The sequence below is a fragment of the Aedes aegypti genome, chromosome 3 (genome assembly GCF_002204515.2).
Source record: "Aedes aegypti strain LVP_AGWG chromosome 3, AaegL5.0 Primary Assembly, whole genome shotgun sequence".
NCBI classification, from domain to species: domain Eukaryota; kingdom Metazoa; phylum Arthropoda; class Insecta; order Diptera; family Culicidae; genus Aedes; species Aedes aegypti.
This window is the reverse complement of record NC_035109.1, coordinates 156,504,527-156,529,527: the sequence shown is the minus strand read 5'-3', so window position 1 is coordinate 156,529,527 and position 25,001 is coordinate 156,504,527. Positions and strand designations below refer to the sequence as shown.

The 25,001-nt window shown below is 42.1% G+C and overlaps 1 protein-coding gene across 6 annotated transcripts in view; it reads right to left on the bottom strand.

Moving 5' to 3' along the window:
• Window positions 1-25,001, bottom strand: part of LOC5573886 (calcium/calmodulin-dependent protein kinase kinase 1) — a 471,871-nt gene that overhangs the window by 30,034 nt on the left and 416,836 nt on the right. The window lies entirely within an intron of this gene.

Genomic DNA, 25,001 nt, shown 5'->3' with positions numbered 1-25,001 from the left:
TTCACTTTTTGCAGTTGCTATTTGGGTTGAATGCTCATGCTCTTATTTTTCAATATAGATTGCACCTGAGATTGCACCAACTTTATATTTTTCCACAACATTTTCAGATAATTTCTATATGCGTAGTTGATTCGAGGGCAATCGAACACGACATGCTCCGCTGTTTCCTCCACACCAGCACAATTGGGGCACGCAGGAGATTCTGAGTGCTTGAACCTATGCAGGTACTGTCTATAGCAACCATGTCCTGACAGAAACTGCGTCAGGTGGAAGTTCACTTCCCCACGGTTTCTACTATACCAATCTGACACATTTGGTATAAGCCGATGGGTCCATCTACCCTTAGTGGAGTTATCCCTTTCCTGCTGCCAGCTTCTGAGCGTTTCCTCTTTACACGTGTCGCGGAATCCTCTGGTACCTCTTTGGTTGAAGCATTGAACATCTTCCTTGATGATGAGCCAGATGGGCGTGATCCCGGCAATGGTGCACACGGCCTCTTAAGACACCGTCCGGTTAGCACTTGCTACTCTTAAGCACATTATCCTGTACGTGCTTTCCAACCGCTTTAGGTTTCTGCTCGTTCTAAGCGCTTTTGACCAGATTGGTCCTCCATACCATAGTATGGATAGCGCCACGTAGCTTGCGTTTGTTGGCAATTACAGCAGAGCTGTTAGCCATCATCCTCGAAAGCGCTGCTATAGCCGTAAATGCCCTTTTACAGGCATATTCAACGTGGCTAGCGAAGCTGAGCTTGTCATCGATCATTACCCCAAGATGCCTAAGGGATCGCTTGGACTCTATGGTGCAATTACCTACCTAAGCGCCCGTTGCTCGGACTTGCGGTTGTTGTCCACCACCACCACCTCAGTCTTGTGACAGGCCAGTCCTAGTTTCCTAGACTTCATCCATTCTTCAACTATGGAAATAGAGTGCGCTGCTGTCAACTCTACTTCCTCCATCGATTCACCATAGACCACCAGGGTGATATCGTCGGCGAAGCTTAACACACGTCGGAAGGGGCAGCCTCAGTACATCATCGTACATCGTATTCCATAACAGCGGGCCCAGGATAGAACCTTGAGGTACTCCCGCGGTAATTCGAACGCTTTTCTGACCCCTTTTTTGATGGTAGGATTCTACTGTATGACAGAATCCTACCATCAAAATAGCTTTCTAGAAGCTTACACAACTACACCGGTACCTTGAGACGGTGAAGTGCGTGTGCTATTGCTCCCCAGCTTGCGCTGTTGAACGCATTCTTCACATCCAGAGTAACAACCGCGCAGTAACAGATGCCGCTCCTTTTATGCTCGATTGCCCCCTCAGCTGTCTGAACGACCGACTGGATGGCGTCCAGAGTAGATTTACATTTTCTGAATCCAAACTGGTTGTTGGACAGGCCATCCGCACTCTCCGTATACGGTACTAGCCTGTTGAGAATCAACCAATCAATAAGTTGCCCGTAGTATCTAGTAGACAGATAGGTTTATACGCCGACGGGTCAACTGGTTTCCCCGTTTTTGGTAGTAGCATCAATTTCTGTCGCTTCCATACATCCGGGAAGGTTCCTTGATCAATGCAGCGTTGCGTCGTGGTTCTGAACATGTCCGGATCCGCGTTCACTGCCGCTTTTAAGGCAACATTCGGGATACCATCGGGTCCCGGTGCCTTGTTTGACGCGAATGATTTCACGACTTCTCGCCACTTCGTCACCTTCATCTGCCGCATACGGCGCTGGGGGCCATGGGCTTATAGGATGGTGCGGGAAGAGTACATCGATTATCGATCGCAGCAACTCGACTTCTCTTGGGGCGTTATGGCACCTTTGGTCTTAGCCATTACCACTCCGTAGGCGTCACCCCATGAACTAGAATTGGCTCTCTTGCATAGACTATCAAAGCATGCCCGTTTTCGACTCTTGATTTCCATTTGTGAGAGCGCAAAGTTAGCCCTCTCTAAATGCTGCACCGCGTTCTTCTCTTTGTGTTTCTGTGCGTGCGCGTTGCATTCTTCGTCTAGCCCGAAAGCAGATTGCTCGAAGATTTGATTGATTCGCACCACCAGTACACCGGCGGCCTGTTCTCTCTAGGAGGGGATTTTCTCCGCATGGAAGCATCACACGCTCGTGATATCACAGCAACTAGCTCTTCACCGTTTAGGTCCAGAGTGCTCCGTTCGCGCCTCAGGGCTTCAGTGAATACTTCGCCGTCGAAGCGCGTTGTTTTCCATCCTCGGGCTTGGGTCGAGTTACATCGCGCTGCCTTCCGCCCGCCTGGTATTATACTATAGCAAATCGATTGATGATCGCTATGAGTATAACCGTCATCAACGCGCCAGCTCATGGTACCCAAAAGGTTAGGACTACAAAACGTTACGTCGATAATCGATTTTGCACCATATTTGCGGAAGGTACTCACTGTACCCACATTTGCCAGCTCAACATTTAATGCGGCCAGGTGCTGCTTTGAAGCGGGGCGCAAGGCGGTTTACTCTGTAAATGCCCCGGTGTGTATTTATAGACAGCATCTTGCTAGTGGGTTCATCGACATCCAACTGCAAATAGGATTCCGACATATCGATGATACTGAAGACTTTGCAGTTGCCGAGCTTCATAAAAATGTCCAGCGGTAGCGGAAAGGTGTAATGGTTCGGATGCAACGCATCGTTTAGCCCAGTGGAGTAATTTCCACAGATTCGAATATTGCCGTTCGTTTTTCGGACGAACACAATCGGAACGACCCACTCCGAATAGTCCACTGGGGTTATTATCTTCATCCGCTCGAGACGGTCCAACTCGTCATCCGCCGCTTGATACACCGAGTACGCCACCGGGCGTTTAGGACGGAACACTGGTTGTTGATTCGGCTTTAGCTCTAAGTTGACGGTTGCTTTCATGCACTTGCCATGGGACGTACTGAATACTTCTGGAAACTCAGTCTTTATTCGTTCGACGAGAGTAGGAGAACCCGTGACCTTGTTACATAACGCATTGATCGGTACTGTATCCAACTGGAAAGCGTCTATCAAATCCAACCCCAAAATATGCAGGTCACGATTCACTACAAAAACCGTACCGACTTGAGTACTTGAGTTCACCGTAATCGAACAATCGAATTCCGACACTAACTTTAAATTGTCTTCGGAGGCGGCCTTCGCTTTAACGGACGGCGAGCGTACGGATTGTTTTCCTAGTCGCTTCCAAGTGTCCACGGAAATCACACTAATTTCGCTGGTTTCTTCGCACTTGCACAATAGGGTGATCAAAGTATTTTGGACAGACCGTTACGCGTTTATAATTTGGCCACTTATGGCAGAATCAAATGAAGGTGGCCAAATTATATACATACTCGTAACGCTCTGTCCAAAATACATCAAACACCCTAGCCCTCTTTATGGCCATACCGACTGCAGTCCGCACACTGGTGAGTCTTGAAACTGCAATCCCGACTATAATGCATTCCACCACAGCTCCAGCATGGACCTGATGGTCTCTTTGGAGTGCTGCTTGCAAGCTGAGGCTTCGACGAACTTTCCTGTCTCGGACTAGCACGCTTCTGGAGCCGCTGGTGTCGCCTGATTTGGTTCACCGAACTTCCACTTCCTTCGATCATAGCCGTGTCTTGTCGAAGGTTGAGCAATCGCTGACATTCGGTTGACAATTACTCTAACGTAACGTTTGCGCGCTCCTCTATGCGAGAAAGAAGCCTCGTTCGCACTTCCGCATTAGCTTAGGATTTCAATCCATACACAAACATTAAACTTTTGAATTCTTCTTCTTTCCTAACTCGAATTCCACACAGCATTTATTAACACGGCATGCCTAAGAAAAATAATCTTCTGTCGCCCCCTTGCAACGGTAACGCTTGGTAAGCACCGACTCCGCAGCACCGAACAAGCTCTTCAACTTGACCACCGCTTCGTTGAACGTAAAGTCCTTGGGCGCTTTTGGCACGATAAAACTGATGAAGCATTCATGCTCAGTGGTTCCCAATTTCTGCATCAACAGTCTAATTTGTCTTTGGTCTAACCTTCGCGGCATCGTCTAACCTAGCAGCATCACGAGCAAAGAGATCGTCGTATCGAGCGAACCAAGCAGCAAATGTGCTGCCGGTCTCGACCTCATACCGGAATTCTTTTATATTGCCGGCAAGCGAATCCAGAATCGCTTCTGGCCCCGTCGGCACTTGAACTTGAAGATTCCGATCACCTTGCTGCTGAATGAAAAGCTTTGGCTGGAAGAAAATTTTCAATTATCATTATCTACAACTTTGCTGAAGACGTCTACTCGATTTGAGCAAATATAGAAAACAATATTTTCACACTACACTGCTAGGTGGCTAGATCACAATTATATCAAAATAAAGTTTAAGCGATATCCTCCAACTCTTTAGAACATACCACCCTTCTTAAATTACGTTTAGACATCGAAAATTAAAAAAAAAACGCACGTTTTTTGGGTTCTGAACCAGTGAGCAACATTTAATGGTTTCATGTTAGTGCTGTGTATATCTTTGATATTTAATACAGAGGTGTTTTTTTCATTATTTGGTATTAGGAGGCATTTGAAAAGAATTCAAACACACCAATTTTCTCACTACCCAAAATGTGAAAAATATTCAAAGATGGCTGAAAATTTTCCAATAAATTATAGAAAACATGTTTCCAATCATATTACGAAATTATTAAATTATGTATGATACTTCAATAACAGAAATTGAAGAGAGTAGTACTTATATTGTACTCTTATTTTAGATATTCCATAGATCCATGTTTATGCAAATAATCACAGCTAAACAAGAAGAAGGTCCAGCGGTACAGCGATGAGTGTTACTCGTTTCATCCTTAGTCGTAGATTACAACGTCGAAGCGGTTGGCACGGATGAGGACGTCCGTTGTGATCTTGCAATTCCAGTACAGCTGTACGCAACTATTTTCCAGTACCGGTTCAGGAAGGTACTTGTAGTAGGGCACAAAACGGTCCATCAAATTGTGCTTAAGGGCAAGCTTTTGATGCACAATCTTGATCTAGTTGTACTGAACAGCCACGCGTTTGACACCACCTTATCGATATGCCCGAGCTCCAGTTGATGGGGGTGCGTTCCATGCAACTCCTTCTGCTTCCATGTTGCGATCATCCATCTCATCGACGTTATTGATGCCGCAGTTTAGCTGGTAATCATCCTGTGTCAGATGCAGGGCGCTGAAACCGTGGTCAGCTTCGCATACAGTGCGATAAATTTCGTGGCGATTCTGGCTTTCTACGAAATATGCCCGAAGCTCTTCCTCCTGCTGCACGTGGCAGTGTGACTCTCTCAATGGACGATGCGCCGCTTGGTGAACGTCACTCGTATTGCTCGTTCGATCGCCTCCAATTCAGCCTTGGTTCACTTTACCACCCCGAAACTATACGTCAACAGGGACACAGCAAACGTGTTGATCGCCTTCATCTTGTTGCCGGCAGACAGAAAGCTCTTCAAAATACAGTTTACACGAAACAAGAACTTTTCCTAGCTCCTTCTTGATTATCGAGTGGCGTATACCTCTAAATTGCAGGAATCCGAGGTCGTTGGTGATACAAACGCACAGGTAGGACGAGAGGAAATTTACAGACCGGTGATCGGCTAACGATACGTCAACTATGCAGCCTCTCGTGGTATGGTCCAACCCACACAACCAGAATGTACAGATAACGAAAGCACCTTTTGCGTTATTCGATGCTTATATGCGCAAAGTTTCACGTATAAGATGTCGCGAAAAGGCCGTATGTAAAAGTGGAGGTGATATACGTGCATGTTTTATATGATGAAAAGTAGTATGCAATGCGAGTGTGTATATTTTATTGCGAACTAATCTGTACTCTTATACGGCTTAATTTGTAACAACAAAATTGATTTGACAGCTGCTACGGATTGATCCAACTTACTTTGTATGTGTATGCGGGACGAAACGAAATGTGTACATGAACCCATAGAAAAACGTTTTATGCGAGGAAAATCGTCGGTCAAACGATTTTGCACACCATGTAGTGCAGGTGTGGTGCGATTTATACTAATAAACGACTTTGTTCGTGAATTGTTATGCGACTTCTGGTTGTCTGAGGAAGCACCTTAATCTCTCGCCACCTGGAGATCACCCGACAATCAAACCAAAAACCAAATCGACCACGATCTAATGGATGGAATATTCTTCTCCGACATCACCAATGTTTGCACATACCGCAGTGCGAATATAGATTTGGACCACTATACATACCTACCCAGCAAACCAGTGATCATATAAAATTGTTATTGTAAAATTGTATAAATATTCAGTTTGCGTTGTAATTAAATACGATGCAAAACTGAGTTGTTTTAAGTTGTGTTAAGTAATTATGTAACTTCAAGTTGTCATTCCCTTACGATTTCCAGTTTACTTGATTTGGTTATTACTATAATCTTCAATATGTGATTAGATATATGTTCATTTCATGTAAATATAAAATCATACAGGGGAAGATTACACGTCACCGTATGCTACTCAAAATCAGGCATAAACCGAAAAATAGTTATTTGTGAAAAAACTAATATATTGGATAATTAAACGTCACAAACTTACAAAAACACAATAACATCCCTTTGTACCGTAAAGTGCCCTAATTCAGCGCATTGCCTAATTCCGCGCATTTCATACAAAACGATTTATATATGGAAATACACATCGATATTGCAACAACTTTCAATGCCATTTGATGCTACTACTATTTAGAATAAGTTCGAATCATCAATAAAAGCAAATAAGGCATTTTTTCGCGGAGTAAAAAAATAATCAGTGGAGGCCCGTCGAAGTTGACGCCATTTTTCTAATTTCCTTAGCGTCCGTGCTAAGACTGTAGGACAAAAACAAAAGCGATTTTTTTATTGAAAATGTTTTATTTTTATGCAATTTTCTATGGAACTACTTGCTACAGATATGTTTCATGATGCTTCTATGAAATCTTATCAAATATTAGCATAATTATTGAGTCTCATCCCAAAAAGTAATGCGCGGAATTAGGTCACGTTTTTTTATAATGCCCTAATTCCGCGCACTGTTCTTCGCTGAACAATAAACAAGTTAAACATACTATATTCGTCTTCACATCTAACTATTTCAATGAAAAGTGTCTTCATGCATAAATACGTTTCACGGGCAAGCAGAATCTCGGGAAAGCTCACTTACAGGGAAACTAAAAGCGACCGTCCAGAAACCACGTGGTCATTCATGGTGAGAGGAAAAGTTTATCCAAAGACCAAAGCCCATAAAAATATTAAAATTGTTGTCTGAACAATATACCACAAGAGGAGAGAATCTATACATCTGTGCACACAAAATTTACTTAACATTGTGAACCACAAATAACAAAAAGTATGATATAGAGCTTAGAGAAATTTGAACACACGAAAACTAGCATATGCTCGTCATACACAGTTTGTTTTTGTTTTCCTCAAAGAAACTTGCACACGCTTTCCAGACTCATCAAAATGCATATGGAAATATTACAAAATTTGAAAAATCTTTACCCGGATTCTGGGTGCTTTTCGAAACTGAGTGCATATTGTTTTCCTCTAAGGTTCACAACTACATCTACACTAGGGCACCCATACCATTGGGCGTGATTACCACTATACGGGGAAGAGAGAATGCAAATGGCCATATTTTGTGAAACGTAATTTATGGATAAACTTTATGGATCTTCTGAGGTTTCTAGTTTGCTTAACAGATTTAAGTTTCAGGTACCCGTGGCATTAACGGATACAATTGATTTATTTTTTTAAGACATATCGATTCCAAGCAATAATGCGAACTGGTTCTTGTGTTGTATGAACAATGCAGAATACAAATACCTATAGTGGGAAATCGGGGCGGTTTCGCCAATGAATTGGAATGAGCACCTCTTGAAAACTGCATACATTTTTTGAATTTCAACTGAAGTAAAATGCAAATCCAAAGCTGGCAAGGAAATTAAGCAATATGTATGTTATAAGTCAGTTTTCTAAAGTAATAGAAAAATGAATAAATTATACTCGAAATACCATCAACAAATTTACCAGTATCCGCTCATGTTCCAGTAGTCCGCTCACGAGTTCAATGGTAGAATGTTGATGATTGATTGTTACAATGTTCTCTAAAATTTAATCTTTTTGCAAAGAGTGTTTTTAAACACTAATTACTTTCCAGTTGAGTGAACAAAATAATTAAATTACATGATTCTATGAGATAATTTCACAATCTAAAATAGGGTAATAAATCTTCGAGCTGTTTAGTAGAATACCTATAAGTAGATGAAAAAACCGAATTTAGTACTATACCATTTAAAATAGGGTGCTCATATCATCCCATCAATAAAAAATCGACACGAAAAATTACAAATTTTGAAAAATCATTCATTCATTCGTGAACATTATAGGACAACGGAAATCGTGCAGATCTATAAATTGTTGGAAATAGTACAAAGAACTGATAATTCTATAATATTTTCTGCACTTCTATCGAATTTCCTTAAGGTCTCCAAACTGCCCCACATTCCCCTATATGAAATTCACAAGTATCAATGCCACGTTAATGAAAAAACCATAACAAATGTTTATCTTTGTTTCATGTGATAGTCATAAAAATATAAGAAATAAAACTAAACGGCTCATACAAAAATTTACTTGTTTTCATACAAAAAGTATTATGGAGGGTGGAGATGGTTGTAAATTTTCTATTTCATTCGTTAAGTAATGAATGAATTCTGCCTTACATTGAAACTAATGTTAATTTGATTGCTTCGCGAGTGCGCGGAATTAGGCGTTCTTCTGCGCGGAATATGGAAAAGCGTTTCAAAAGTTTAGGAATTAGGAAGGAATTAGGCAATTTCTACAAGTGAACTATTTCAAAAAAATCTCAATTTCAAATTATGAATACAGTCTAGTTTATATTTTTCCCATAATCTAAAATGGATTTGCTAGCGATTCACTCATAAAGCTTTTTTTATTGATGCAATACTTTTTTTAGTTAACCATTTGAATCGTTTTATTCCTTAACTGCGCTGAATTACGGCACTTTACGGTACATGAATTTCTGTTAACACGCTAAGTACCGACATGGGCAAAAAATGTGGACGGTAACCTTCGCACGACGATATCTCAGCTGATAATCAATCAATTTTCATAATTGTTTCACCATTGCAACCGTTTACTATCCTGGATGCGTTTAGTGAAGACCGATTGAAATTTTATGCCACCATGGCTGAGAATTGGCCGGATCAAAAAGTTCCACATTTTTTGCCCATCTTACAAGCTGGTTGCTGGTTGTATACAAGCGTTGCATGCAAGTTGATTATTCCGGAACTAGGTTTGCGGCCGGATATTTCAAAATTTTGACCAGCTAGAAGGGTTCTGTCTTCAAGAGAGTTGTACAGGGCAGTGCTCGCTTCCTTATGGTATATGTAATGATACAAAAATTCCACCACTACGTGGCGGTGGTCTTCGAGAAAAGTTGTTCAGACTGAGCCTAGCTTTCCCCGAGGGAACCTAGCATAATTCCAAAATTTATCCACTACGCGGCTAGTAACGTTAACACTCCTTACGCTACTTGAGGATATTCGGACCTAAAGAGATAAAAATTCGTCTTCAGAAAGTTGTTCAAATGAGCTAGCTCTCCGAGGACAGCATAGTTACAATCATCACAGCGCAATGTAGCGTTTCGATATGAGATTCTCGAACTAAACGAGATAGAAATCTGTCTTCAGAAGTGTTCAGTAATAGCCTCCCGAGACTAGCATAGTTTCATCACTACGCCGCTAAACGTTGTTTAGACGCTATGAGGATATCTCGGAACCTAAACGAGATATAAAATTCCTGTCTTCAAGAAAGTTGTTCAAAGTGAGCCTAGCTTCTCCGAGGGACCAAGCATAGTTACAAATTCATCCACTACTTGGCGCAAGTGTACGTAAACACTTCCGGTTTGTCGATATTGAAGGATTTCTCGGAACCTAAACGAGATAGAAAATTCCTGTCTTCGAGAAAGTTGTTCAGAGTAAGCCTAGCCTCCCTGAAGGACATAGCATAGTTCCAAATTCATCCACTACGTGGCGCTAGTGTACATAAATACTTCCGGTTTACTGCTATTAAGGATATCTCGGAACTTAAACGAGATAGAAAATTCCTGTCTTCGAGAAAGTTGTTCAGAGTGAGCCTAGCTTCCCTGAAGGACCTAGCATAGTTGTGGGCTTCGTGGCCGTGCGGTTAGTGTTACCAAGCATTTAGCCGCATCGAGTCAAGGGGTGTGGGTTCGATTCCCGCTTCAGTCCGGAAAAATTTTCGACTGTGCCACTGGGCGTTGCATGCTAGTCCGTTGTCTAGTGTGGTGCTTCCTTCAAAGGGCAAATCGTCCACTGGAAGCATTAACGTGTCGGTGTCTTTTTTAATAGTTCCAAATTTATCCACTACGTGGCGCAAGTGCAGATAAACACTTCCGGTTTACTGCTATTGAGGATATCTCGGAACTTAAACGAGATAGAAAATTCCTGTCTTCGATAAGGTTTTTCAAAGTGAGCCTAGCTTCCCCGAGGGACCTAGCATAGTTCCAAATTCATCCACTACTTGGCGCTAGTGTACGTAAACACTTCCGGCTTGTCGATATTGAAGGATATCTCGGAACCTAAATGAGCTAGAAAATTCCTGTCTTCGAGAAAGTTGTTCAAAGTGAGCCTAGCTTCCCTGAAGGACCTAGCATAGTTCCAAATTTATCCACTACGTGGCGCAAGTGCACATAAACACTTCCGGTTTACTGCTATTGAAGGATATCTTGGAACCTAAACGAGATAGAAAATTCCTGCCTTCGATAAGGTTTTTCAAAGTGAGCCTAGCTTCCCCGAGGGACCTAGCATAGTTCCAAATTCATCCACTACTTGGCGCTAGTGTACGTAAACACTTCCGGTTTGTCGATATTGAAGGATATCTCGGAACCTAAATGAGCTAGAAAATTCCTGTCTTCGAGAAAGTTGTTCAGAGTGAGCCTAGCTTCCCTGAAGGACATAGCATAGTTCCAAATTCATCCACTACGTGGCGCTAGTGTACATAAATACTTCCGGTTTACTGCTATTGAAGATATCTCGGAACTTAAACGAGACAGAAAATTCCTGTCTTCGATAAGGTTTTTCAAAGTGAGCCTAGCTTCACCGAGGGACCTAGCATAGTTCCAAATTCATCCACTACTTGGCGCTAGTGTACGTAAACACTTCCGGTTTGTCGATATTGAAGGATATCTCGGAACCTAAATGAGCTAGAAAATTCCTGTCTTCGAGAAAGTTGTTCAAAGTGAGCCTAGCTTCCCTGAAGGACCTAGCATAGTTCCAAATTTATCCACTACGTGGCGCAAGTGCACATAAACACTTCCGGTTTACTGCTATTGAAGGATATCTTGGAACCTAAACGAGATAGAAAATTCCTGTCTTCGATAAGGTTTTTCAAAGTGAGCCTAGCTTCCCCGAGGAACCTAGCATAGTTCCAAATTCATCCACTACGCGGCGCTAGTGTACGTAAACACTTCCGGTTTGTCGATATTGAAGGATATCTTGGAACCTAAATGAGATAGAAAATTCCTGTCTTCGAGAAAGTTGTTCAAAGTGAGCCTAGCTTCCCTGAAGGACCTAGCATAGTTCCAAATTTATCCACTACGTGGCGCAAGTGCACATAAACACTTCCGGTTTATTGCTATTGAATGATATCTCGGAACTTAAACGAGATAGAAAATTCCCGTCTTCGAGAAAGTTGTTCAGAGTGAGCCTAGCTTCCCTGAAGGACCTAGCATAGTTCCAAATTTATCCACTACGTGGCGCAAGTGTACATAAACACTTCCGGTTTACTGCTATTGAGGATATCTTGGAACCTAAACGAGATATAAAATTCCTGTCTTCGATAAGGTTTTTCATAGTGAGCCTATCTTCACCGAGGGACCTAGCATAGTTCCAAATTCATCCACTACTTGGCGCTAGTGTACGTAAACACTTCCGGTTTGTCGATATTGAAGGATATCTCGGAACCTAAATGAGCTAGAAAATTCCTGTCTTCGAGAAAGTTGTTCAAAGTGAACCTAGCTTCCCTGAAGGACCTAGCATAGTTCCAAATTTATCCACTACGTGGCGCAAGTGCACATAAACACTTCCGGTTTACTGCTATTGAAGGATATCTTGGAACCTAAACGAGATAGAAAATTCCTGTCTTCGATAAGGTTTTTCAAAGTGAGCCTAGCTTCCCCGAGGGACCTAGCATAGTTCCAAATTCATCCACTACGCGGCGCTAGTGTACGTAAACACTTCCGGTTTGTCGATATTGAAGGATATCTTGGAACCTAAATGAGATAGAAAATTCCTGTCTTCGAGAAAGTTGTTCAGAGTGAGCCTAGCTTCCCTGAAGGACATAGCATAGTTCCAAATTCATCCACTACGTGGCGCTAGTGTACATAAATACTTCCGGTTTACTGCTATTGAATGATATCTCGGAACTTAAACGAGATAGAAAATTCCTGTCTTCGAGAAAGTTGTTCAGAGTGCGCCTAGCTTCCCTGAAGGACCTAGCATAGTTCCAAATTTATCCACTACGTGGCGCAAGTGTACATAAACACTTCCGGTTTACTGCTATTGAGGATATCTCGGAACTTAAACGAGATATAAAATTCCTGTCTTCGATAAGGTTTTTCATAGTGAGCCTATCTTCACCGAGGGACCTAGCATAGTTCCAAATTCATCCACTACTTGGCGCTAGTGTACGTAAACACTTCCGGTTTACTGCTATTGAGAATATCTCGGAACCTAAACGAGATAGAAAATTCCTGTCTTCGAGAAAGTTGTTCAAAGTGAGCCAAGCTTCCTCGAGGGACCTAGCATAGTTCCAAATTTATCCACTACGTGGCGCTAGTGTACGTAAACACTTCCGGCTTGTCGATATTGAAGGATATCTCGGAACCTAAATGAGATATAAAATTCCTGTCTTCGAGAATGTTGTTCAAAGTGAGCCTAGCTTCCCTGAAGGACCTAGCATAGTTCCAAATTTATCCACTACGTGGCGCAAGTGCACATAAACACTTCCGGTTTACTGCTATTGAGGATATCTCGGAACTTAAACGAGATAGAAAATTCCTGTCTTCGAGAAAGTTGTTCAGAGTGAGCCTAGCTTCTCTGAAGAACCTAGCATAGTTCCAAATTTATCCACTACGTGGCGCAAGTGCACATAAACACTTCCGGTTTACTGCTATTGAGAATATCTCGGAACCTAAACGAGATAGAAAATTCCTGTCTTCGAGAAAGTTGTTCAAAGTGATCCAAGCTTCCCCGAGGGACCAAGCATAGTTCCAAATTCATCCACTACATGGCGCTAGTGTACGTTAACACTTCCGGTTTACTGCTATTGAGGATATCTCGGAACCTAAACGAGAAAAAAAATCCTGTCCTCGAGTAAGTTGCTCAAAGTGAGCCGAGCTTCCTCGAGAGATCCATAGAAGTTCAAATTTCATCCACTACGTGGCGCTAGTGTACATAAACACTTCCGGTTTACTGCTATTGAAGGATATCTCGGAACCTAAACGAGATAGAAAATTCCTGTCTTCGAGAAAGCTGTTCAAAGTGAGCCTAGCTTCCACGAGAGACCGAGCATAGTTACAAATTCATCCACTACGTGGCGCTTGTGTACGTAAACACTTCCGGTTTACTGCTATTGAAGGATAACTTGGAACCTAAATGAGATATAAAATTCCTGTCTTCGAGAAAGTTGTTCAAAGTGAGCCAAGCTTTCCCGGGAGACCTAGAATAGTTCCAAATTCATCCACTACGTGACGCTAGTGTACATAAACACTCCCTGTTTACTGCTATTGAATGATATCTCGGAACCTAAACGAGATAAAAAATTTCTGTCTTCAAGAAAGTTGTTCAGAGTGAACTGAGCTTCCCCGAGGGACCCAACGAAGTTCCAAATTCTTCCACTAGGTGGCGCTAGTGTGCATAAATATTTCTGGTTTACTGCGTTGCGCTAGTGTACGTAAACACTTCCAGTTTACTGCTTTTGAAGGATATGTCGGAACCTAAACGAGAAAAAAAAATCCTGTCCTCGAGTAAGTTGCTCAAAGTGAGCCTAGCTTCCTCGAGAGACCCATAGAAGTTTAAATTTCATCCACTACGTGGCGCTAGTGTACGTAAACATTTCCGGTTTACTGCTATTGAAGGATATCTCGGAACCTAAACGAGATAGAAAATTCCTGTCTTCGAGAAAGTTGTTCAGAGTATGCAGAGCTTCCCGAGCAAAGTCGGATAACTGGATGATATCAAAAAAATTACAATTTGTATTATCGCTGTTATAACTTTGAGATTTTGTTATCAATGGTAACTGAATGATAACAAAATTTGTTATCATTGTATCCGTGACAGAAACTTTTGACAATAGTTTGATAACAAATATGTTATCTCATCTTTCCCATAATATTTTTAAAGCATATATTACTAAACAAAGTTGACTTTTCATCATACAAAATTTTGTAAAATTATTTGAAGTGTAAGTTCAACCCAAAACACCCACCTCTCAAAATTTTTCCTTGATATATGAACATAAAACTCAAAAATATATGATGATGCAAATTTAGTTATCAACTTGAACTCAGTGATAACATAATTTTTTATTACTTTGTTATCATTTTGCTGTTCAAGTTTGCTCGGGTTCCTTGCACAATTTTAATTATTATTTTATTTCATTTTATTATTCATCCTTAATTAAGAATTATTTGAAGTTCGTCCACTTTGTTATTCCGGCATCATTTCACTTAGAGATATTTCGCAATCTATAGAGGAGATATAAGATATATATCTTTGAATAAAGTTGTTCAGATTGAGCAGAGCTTATTCAAGGGAGCATGCAAGGCTCTTATATTTTCCACTTCGTGACGGTTGTATACGTATAAACTGGTAAGTTATAGATGAGAAATTTCCTTAAATCTAAACGGGATATAAATTTTCTATTTTCGGGTATTCCTTTCAGAAAAAGCAGAACTTCTCTACACTTTTTATATTCATGGAGAAGTAATTTGATTTTGTTTAAGAAAACCTTGGACACTTCACTTAACTTTTTCAAAAGAAAAATAATACTAAAAATCACTCGTAAGGGGAGCAAATACCTTTAAACTCTCATATGTTGCTTATCTTGACAGATAGGTCTATTTCGTCTGTGACTTACAGACTTCTTCAGTGTCGAGTGCTTGACATGAAGTAGAACTTGCAAGACGGAATCTTCAAAGCAGTGGTTTCGTATAGTACATGAAAGCTAATATTCTTCAACTTCACCCTGAGAAAGTAACCCCGATTTATGTTGAGGCAACCATTTGACCAACAAAGCCTTCGCACCATAATTACATTTATTCACATACTCTGTATGATCTTAGCAAATAGATAATAGATTTGATTAACAATTAAATTATGTGGGCCAACTTAAATTCGGAAATCGATCTCGGTAAACGGATTGCAGAGAAACGAACAACTGAGTCCTCGGTGACCATTTGTCTGATCTCAGTAAAACTCAGTAAAGTTTGCCAAATGTTTACAGAATCTTGGTAACGTTCGCCGAGATTTCGATTAAAAATTTGATTCGTCAACATTCTTCTTCTTGGCATTATGTCTGCACTGGGACAGAGCCTGCTTATCAGTTTAGTGCTCAATGAGCACTTCCACAGGGATTGACTGAGAGCTTTCTTTGCCAAAGTTGGCATTTACGCATTCGTATATCGTGTGACAGGTACGATGATTATCTATATGCCCAGGGAAGTCAAGGAAATTTCCATTACGAAAAGATCGTGGACCGACTGGGAATCGAACCCTGACGCCTTTAGCATGGCTTTGCTTTGTAGCTGCGGGCTCTAACCACACGGCTAAGAAAGGCCGTTTGCAAACATCTTAATTCATCTGCACGGATTTAAATCTGATTCTTAAATCATGATTTACAAGTCATGCAACTCAGAAATAAGTAAGGTCATGATATCAAGATCATGAATCATAGTTTCTGGATAATCATGATTCTTCATAAGCGTAACATCCAAAGTGACAACAGTTCCGTCAAGACAAGAATTTCGTCAGGATTTTCCCAAAAGGATTTCTTCATGGTCATGGATTTCTTCAGGAATTTCCAAAGCGATTCCTTCAGGTACTCCCCGAAATTCCATACGAATTCACCCAGAGATTCCTTAAGGAATTGCCTCAGGAATTCCTTTAGGGATGTTTCCAAAGATTTTTCAGGAATTCTCAATTCCCAAAATCATTCCTGCTGAAATTCATTGAGAATTTTTTAAAGAATTTCCTCAAAGGTCCCTAAGGAGTTTCAACAGAGATCCCTTCAGAAATTCCTCCCTACGATATCTTACGGAATTCCTCCTTGTATTCATTCAGTAGTTCATCCAATGATTTTTACAGAATTCCTAAAACAAGTTCTCTAGGGATTCTTTCAAAAATTTTTCCAGGGATTCCTTTTGGAATTCACCCAAGTATCTTTTCCGGAAATCCTTCGGGGATTGCTTCCAAAATTTTTCCGAGAGATCCACACAGAATATTTTTAAGGTACCTGCAGGAATTCTAATTTTACCTTTTAGATATCACACTAGAATTGTAAACGTATACCAGCGCCACGTAGTGAATGAATTTCGAACTATGCTAGGTCTCTCGGGGAAGCTAGGCTCACTTTGAACAACTTTCTCGAAGACAGGAATTTTCTATCTCGTTTAGGTTCCGAGATATCCTTCAATAGCAGTAAACCGGAAATGTTTACGTACACAAGCGCCACGTAGTGGATGAATTTGGTACTATGCTCGGCCTCTCGGGAAAGCTCGGCTCACTTTGAACAACTTTCTCGAAGACAGGAATTTTCTATCTCGTTCTGGTTCCGAGATATCCTTCAATAGCAGTAAACCGGAAGTGTTTACGTACACTAGCGCCACGTAGTGGATGAATTTTTAACTTCTATGGGTCTCTCGAGGAAGCTCGGCTCACTTTGAGCAACTTACTCGAGGACAGGATTTTTTTTTCTCGTTTAGGTTCCGAGATATCCTTCAATAGCAGTAAACCGGAAGTGTTTCCGTACACAAGCGCCACGTAGTGGATGAATTTGGTACTATTCTCGGTCTCTCGGGGAAGCTAGGCTCACTTTAAACAACTTTCTCGAAGACAGGAATTTTCTATCTTGTTTAGGTTCCGAGATATCCTTCAATAGCAGTAAACCGGAAGTGTTTATGTGCACTTGCGCCACGTAGTGGACGAATTTGGAACTATGCTATGTCCCTCGGGGAAGCTCGGCTCACTTTGAACAACTTTCTCGAAGACAGGAATTTTCTATCTCGTTCTGGTTCCGAGATATCCTTCAATAGCAGTAAACCGGAAGTGTTTACGTACACTAGCGCCACGTAGTGGATGAATTTGGTAACTATCTCGGTCTCTCGGGGAAGCTAGGCTCACTTTGAACAACTTTCTCGAAGACAGGAATTTTCTATCTCGTTTAGGTTCCGAGATATCCTTCAATAGCAGTAAACCGGAAGTGTTTATGTACACATGCGCCACGTAGTGGACGAATTTGGAACTATGCTATGTCTCTCGGGGAAGCTAGGCTCACTTTGAACAACTTCTCGACGACAGGAATTTTCTATCTCGTTTTAGATCCCGAGATATCCTTCAATAGCAAGTAAACCGGAAGTGTTTATGTACACTAGCGCCACGTAGTGGATGAATTTGGTAACTATGCTTGCGTCTCCGGGAAAGCTAGGCTCACTTTGAACAACTTTCTCGATGACAGGAATTTTCTATCTTGTTTAGGCTCCGAATATCCTTCAATAGCAGTAAACCGAAGTGTTTATGACACTTGCGCCTCGTAGTGGACGAATTTGAAACTATTGCTATGTCCCTCGGGGAAGCTAGCTCACTTTGAACAACCTTCTCGAAGACAGGAATTTTCTATCTCGTTTCAGATCCGAGATATCCTTCAATAGCAGTAAACCGGAAGTGTTTATGTACACTAGCGCCACGTAGTGGATGAAATTTGGTACTATGCTTGGTCTCCCGGAAAGCTAGGCTCACTTTGAACAGCTTTCTCGAAGACAGGAAATTTTCTATCTCATTTAGGTTCGAAGATATCCTTCAATAGCAGTAAACCGGAAGTGTTTACGTACACTAGCGCCACGTAGTGGACGAATTTGGAACTATGCTAGGTCCCTCGGGGAAGCTTGGCTCACTTTGAACAACTTTCTCGAAGACAGGAATTTTCTATCTCGTTTAGGTTCCAAGAAATCCTTCAATAGCAGTAAACCGGAAGTGTTTATGTACACTTGCGCCACGTAGTGGACGAATTTGGAACTATGCTATGTCCCTCGGGGAAGCTTGGCTCACTTTGAACAACTTTCTCGAAGACAGGAATTTTTTATCTCGTTTAGGTTCCAAGATATCCTTCAATAGCAGTAAACCGGAAGTGTTTACGTACACAAGCGCCACGTAGTGGATGAATTTGGTACTATTCTCGGTCTCTCGGGGAAGCTAGGCTCACTTTGAACAACTTTCTCGAAGACAGGAATTTTCTATCTTGTTCTAGGTTCCGAGATATCCTTCAATAGCAGTAAACCGGAAGTGTTTATGTACACTTGCGCCTCGTAGTGGACGAATTTGGAAACTATGCTACGGTCCCTCGGGGAAGCTTAGGCTCACTTTGAACAGCTTTCTCGAAGACAGGAATTTTCTATCTCGTTTAGGCTCCAAGATATCCTTCAATAGCAGTAAACCGGAAGTGTTTATGTACACTTGCGCCACGTAGTGGATGAATTTGTAACTATGCTTGGTCCTCCGGGAAAGCTAGGCTCACTTTGAACAACCTTCTCGAAGACAGGAATTTTCTATCTCGTTCTAGGTTCCAAGATATCCTTCAATAGCAGTAAACCGGAAGTGTTTATGTACACTTGCGCCACGTAGTGGACGAATTTGGAACTATGCTATGTCCCTCGGGGAAGCTTGGCTCACTTTGAACAACCTTTCTCGAAGACAGGAATTTTCTATCTGGTTTAGGTTCCAAGATATCCTTCAATAGCAGTAAACCGGAAGTGTTTACGTACACAAGCGCCACGTAGTGGATGAATTTGGTACTATTCTCGGTCTCTCGGGAAGCTAGGCTCACTTTGAACAACTTTCTCGAAGACAGGAATTTTCTATCTCGTTTAGGTTCCGAGATATCCTTCAATAGCAGTAAACCGGAAGTGTTTATGTACACTTGCGCCACGTAGTGGACGAATTTGAAACTATGCTATGTCCCTCGGGGAAGCTAGGCTCACTTTGAACAACTTTCTCGAAGACAGGAATTTTCTATCTCGTTTAGGTTCCAAGATATCCTTCAATAGCAGTAAACCGGAAGTGTTTACGTACACTAGCGCCACGTAGTGGATGAATTTGGTACTATGCTAGGTCTCTCGGGGAAGCTAGGCTCACTTTGAACAACTTTCTCGAAGACAGGAATTTTCTATCTCGTTTAGGTTCCAAGATATCCTTCAATAGCAGTAAACCGGAAGTGTTTACGTACACTAGCGCCACGTAGTGGATGAATTTGGAACTATGCTATGTCCCTCGGGGAAGCTCGGCTCACTTTGAACAACTTTCTCGAAGACAGGAATTTTCTATCTCGTTTAGGTTCCGAGATATCCTTCAATAGCAGTAAACCGGAAGTGTTTATGTACACTTGCGCCACGTAGTGGACGAATTTGGAACTATGCTAGGTCCCTCGGGGAAGCTAGGCTCACTTTGAACAACTTTCTCGAAGACAGGAATTTTCTATCTCGTTTAGGTTCCAAGATATCCTTCAATAGCAGTAAACCGGAAGTGTTTATGTACACTTGCGCCACGTAGTGGATGAATTTGGAACTATGCTTGGTCTCCTCGGGGAAGCTAGGCTCACTTTGAACAACCTTCTCGAAGACAGGAATTTTCTATCTCGTTCTAGGTTCCAAGATATCCTTCAATAGCAGTAAACCGGAAGTGTTTATGTACACTTGCGCCACGTAGTGGACGAATTTGGAACTATGCTATGTCCCTCGGGGAAGCTTGGCTCACTTTGAACAACTTTCTCGAAGACAGGAATTTTCTATCTCGTTTAGGTTCCAAGATATCCTTCAATAGCAGTAAACCGGAAGTGTTTACGTACACTAGCGCCACGTAGTGGATGAATTTGGAACTATGCTCGGTCTCTCGGGGAAGCTAGGCTCACTTTGAACAACTTTCTCGAAGACAGGAATTTTCTATCTTGTTTAGGTTCCGAGATATCCTTCAATAGCAGTAAACCGGAAGTGTTTATGTACACTTGCGCCACGTAGTGGACGAATTTGGAACTATGCTATGTCCCTCGGGGAAGCTTGGCTCACTTTGAACAACTTTCTCGAAGACAGGAATTTTCTATCTCGTTTAGGTTCCAAGATATCCTTCAATAGCAGTAAACCGGAAGTGTTTATGTACACTTGCGCCACGTAGTGGATGAATTTGGAACTATGCTATGTCTCTCGGGGAAGCTAGGCTCACTTTGAACAACTTTCTCGAAGACAGGAATTTTCTATCTTGTTTAGGTTCCGAGATATCCTTCAATAGCAGTAAACCGGAAGTGTTTATGTACACTTGCGCCACGTAGTGGACGAATTTGAAACTATGCTATGTCCCTCGGGGAAGCTAGGCTCACTTTGAACAACCTTTCTCGACGACAGGAATTTTCTATCTCGTTCAGATCCCGAGATATCCTTCAATAGCAGTAAACCGGAAGTGTTTATGTACACTAGCGCCACGTAGTGGATGAATTTGGTACTATGCTTGGTCTCCCGGGAAAGCTAGGCTCACTTTGAACAACTTTCTCGAAGACAGGAATTTCTATCTCATTTAGGTTCCAAGATATGCTTCAATAGCAGTAAACCGGAAGTGTTTACGTACACAAGCGCCACGTAGTGGATGAATTTGTAACTATGCTCGGTCTCTCTCGGGAAGCTAGGCTCACTTTGAACAACTTTCTCGAAGACAGGAATTTTCTATCTCGTTTAGGTTCCAAGATATCCTTCAATAGCAGTAAACCGGAAGTGTTTATGTACACTTGCGCCACGTAGTGGACGAATTTGGAACTATGCTAGGTCCCTCGGGGAAGCTTGGCTCACTTTGAACAACTTTCTCGAAGACAGGAATTTTCTATCTCGTTTAGGTTCCGAGATATCCTTCAATAGCAGTAAACCGGAAGTGTTTACGTACACTAGCGCCACGTAGTGGATGAATTTGGTACTATGCTTGGTCTCCCGGGAAGCTAGGCTCACTTTGAACAACTTTCTCGAAGACAGGAATTTTCTATCTCGTTTAGGTTCCAAGATATCCTTCAATAGCAGTAAACCGGAAGTGTTTATGTACACTTGCGCCACGTAGTGGACGAATTTGGAACTATGCTATGTCCCTCGGGGAAGCTTGGCTCACTTTGAACAACTTTCTCGAAGACAGGAATTTTCTATCTCGTTTAGGTTCCGAGATATCCTTCAATAGCAGTAAACCGGAAGTGTTTATGTACACTAGCGCCACGTAGTGGACGAATTTGGAACTATGCTAGGTCCCTCGGGGAAGCTTGGCTCACTTTGAACAACTTTCTCGAAGACAGGAATTTTCTATCTCGTTTAGGTTCCAAGATATCCTTCAATAGCAGTAAACCGGAAGTGTTTATGTACACTTGCGCCACGTAGTGGACGAATTTGGAACTATGCTATGTCCCTCGGGGAAGCTTGGCTCACTTTGAACAACTTTCTCGAAGACAGGAATTTTTCTATCTCGTTTAGGTTCCGAAGATATCCTTCAATAGCAGTAAACCGGAAGTGTTTATGTACACTAGCGCCACGTAGTGGACGAATTTGGAACTATGCTCGGTCTCTCGGGGAAGCTAGGCTCACTTTGAACAACTTTCTCGAAGACAGGAATTTTCTATCTCGTTTAGGTTCCGAGATATCCTTCAATAGCAGTAAACCGGAAGTGTTTATGTACACTTGCGCCACGTAGTGGATGAATTTGTAACTATGCTTGGTCTCCCGGGAAAGCTAGGCTCACTTTGAACAACCTTCTCGAAGACAGGAATTTTCTATCTCGTTTAGGTTCCAAGATATCCTTCAATAGCAGTAAACCGGAAGTGTTTATGTACACTTGCGCCACGTAGTGGACGAATTTGGAACTATGCTATGTCCCTCGGGGAAGCTTGGCTCACTTTGAACAACCTTCTCGAAGACAGGAATTTTCTATCTCGTTTAGGTTCCGAGATATCCTTCAATAGCAGTAAACCGGAAGTGTTTACGTACACAAGCGCCACGTAGTGGATGAATTTGGTAACTATGCTCGGTCTCTCGGGGAAGCTAGGCTCACTTTGAACAACTTTCTCGAAGACAGGAATTTTCTATCTTGTTTAGGTTCCGAGATATCCTTCAATAGCAGTAAACCGGAAGTGTTTATGTACACTTGCGCCTCGTAGTGGACGAATTTGGAACTATGCTATGTCCCTCGGGGAAGCTTGGCTCACTTTGAACAACTTTCTCGAAGACAGGAATTTTCTATCTCGTTTAGGTTCCAAGATATCCTTCAATAGCAGTAAACCGGAAGTGTTTACGTACACAAGCGCCACGTAGTGGATGAATTTGGTACTATTCTCGGTCTCTCGGGGAAGCTAGGCTCACTTTGAACAACTTTCTCGAAGACAGGAATTTTTTATCTCGTTTAGGTTCCAAGATACCCTTCAATAGCAGTAACCGGAAGTGTTTACGTACACAAGCGCCACGTAGTGGATGAATTTGGTACTATTCTCGGTCTCTCGGGGAAGCTCGGCTCACTTTGAACAACTTTTTCGAAGACAGGAATTTTCTATCTTGTTTAGGTTCCGAGATATCCTCAATAGCAGTAAACCGGAAATGTTTACGTACACAAGCGCCACGTAGTAGATGAATTTGGTACTATGCTCGGCCTCTCGGGAAAGCTCGGCTCACTTTGAACAACTTTCTCGAAGACAGGAATTTTCTATCTCGTTCTGGTTCCGAGATATCCTTCAATAGCAGTAAACCGGAAGTGTTTATGTACACTTGCGCCACGTAGTGGACGAATTTGTAACTATGCTTGGTCTCCCGGGAAAGCTAGGCTCACTTTGAACAACCTTCTCGAAGACAGGAATTTTCTATCTCGTTCTGGTTCCAAGATATCCTTCAATAGCAGTAAACCGGAAGTGTTTACGTACACAAGCGCCACGTAGTGGATGAATTTTAACTTCTATGGTCTCTCGAGGAAGCTCGGCTCACTTTGAGCAACTTACTCGAAGGACAGGATTTTTTTTCTCGTTTAGGTTCCGAGATATCCTTCAATAGCAGTAAACCGGAAGTGTTTACGTACACAAGCGCCACGTAGTGGATGAATTTGGTACTATTCTCGGTCTCTCGGGGAAGCTAGGCTCACTTTAAACAACTTTCTCGAAGACAGGAATTTTCTATCTTGTTTAGGTTCCGAGATATCCTTTCAATAGCAGTAAACCGGAAGTGTTTATGTACACTTGCGCCACGTAGTGGACGAATTTGGAACTATGCTATGTCGCTCGGGGAAGCTAGGCTCACTTTGAACAACCTTCTCGACGACAGGAATTTTCTATCTCGTTTAGATCCCGAGATATCCTTCAATAGCAGTAAACCGGAAGTGTTTATGTACACTAGCGCCACGTAGTGGATGAATTTGGTACTATGCTTGGTCTCCCGGGAAAGCTAGGCTCACTTTGAACAACTTTCTCGATGACAGGAATTTTCTATCTGTTTAGGTTCCGAGATATCCTTCAATAGCAGTAAACCGGAAGTGTTTATGTACACTTGCGCCTCGTAGTGGACGAATTTGGAACTATGCTATGTCCCTGGGGAAGCTAGGCTCACTTTGAACAACTTTCTCGAAGACAGGAATTTTCTATCTCGTTTAGATCCCGAGATATCCTTCAATAGCAGTAAACCGGAAGTGTTTATGTACACTAGCGCCACGTAGTGGATGAATTTGGTAACTATGCTTGGTCTCCCGGGAAAGCTAGGCTCACTTTGAACAACTTTCTCGATGACAGGAATTTTCTATCTTGTTTAGGTTCCGAGATATCCTTCAATAGCAGTAAACCGGAAGTGTTTATGTACACTTGCGCCACGTAGTGGACGAATTTGGAACTATGCTATGTCCCTCGGGGAAGCTAGGCTCACTTTGAACAACCTTCTCGACGACAGGAATTTTCTATCTCGTTTAGATCCCGAGATATCCTTCAATAGCAGTAAACCGGAAGTGTTTATGTACACTAGCGCCACGTAGTGGATGAATTTGGTACTATGCTTGGTCTCCCGGGGAAAGCTAGGCTCACTTTGAACAACTTTCTCGATGACAGGAATTTTCTATCTTGTTTAGGTTCCGAGATATCCTTCAATAGCAGTAAACCGGAAGTGTTTATGTACACTTGCGCCTCGTAGTGGACGAATTTGAAACTATGCTATGTCCCTGGGGGAAGCTAGGCTCACTTTGAACAACTTCTCGAAGACAGGAATTTTCTATCTCGTTTAGATCCCGAGATATCCTTCAATAGCAGTAAACCGGAAGTGTTTATGTACACTAGCGCCACGTAGTGGATGAATTTGGTACTATGCTTGGTCTCCCGGGGAAAGCTAGGCTCACTTTGAACAACTTTCTCGAAGACAGGAATTTTCTATCTCGTTTAGGTTCCGAGATATCCTTCAATAGCAGTAAACCGGAAGTGTTTATGTACACTTGCGCCACGTAGTGGACGAATTTGGAACTATGCTATGTCCCTCGGGGAAGCTAGGCTCACTTTGAACAACCTTCTCGACGACAGGAATTTTCTATCTCGTTCAGATCCCGAGATATCCTTCAATAGCAGTAAACCGGAAGTGTTTATGTACACTAGCGCCACGTAGTGGATGAATTTGGT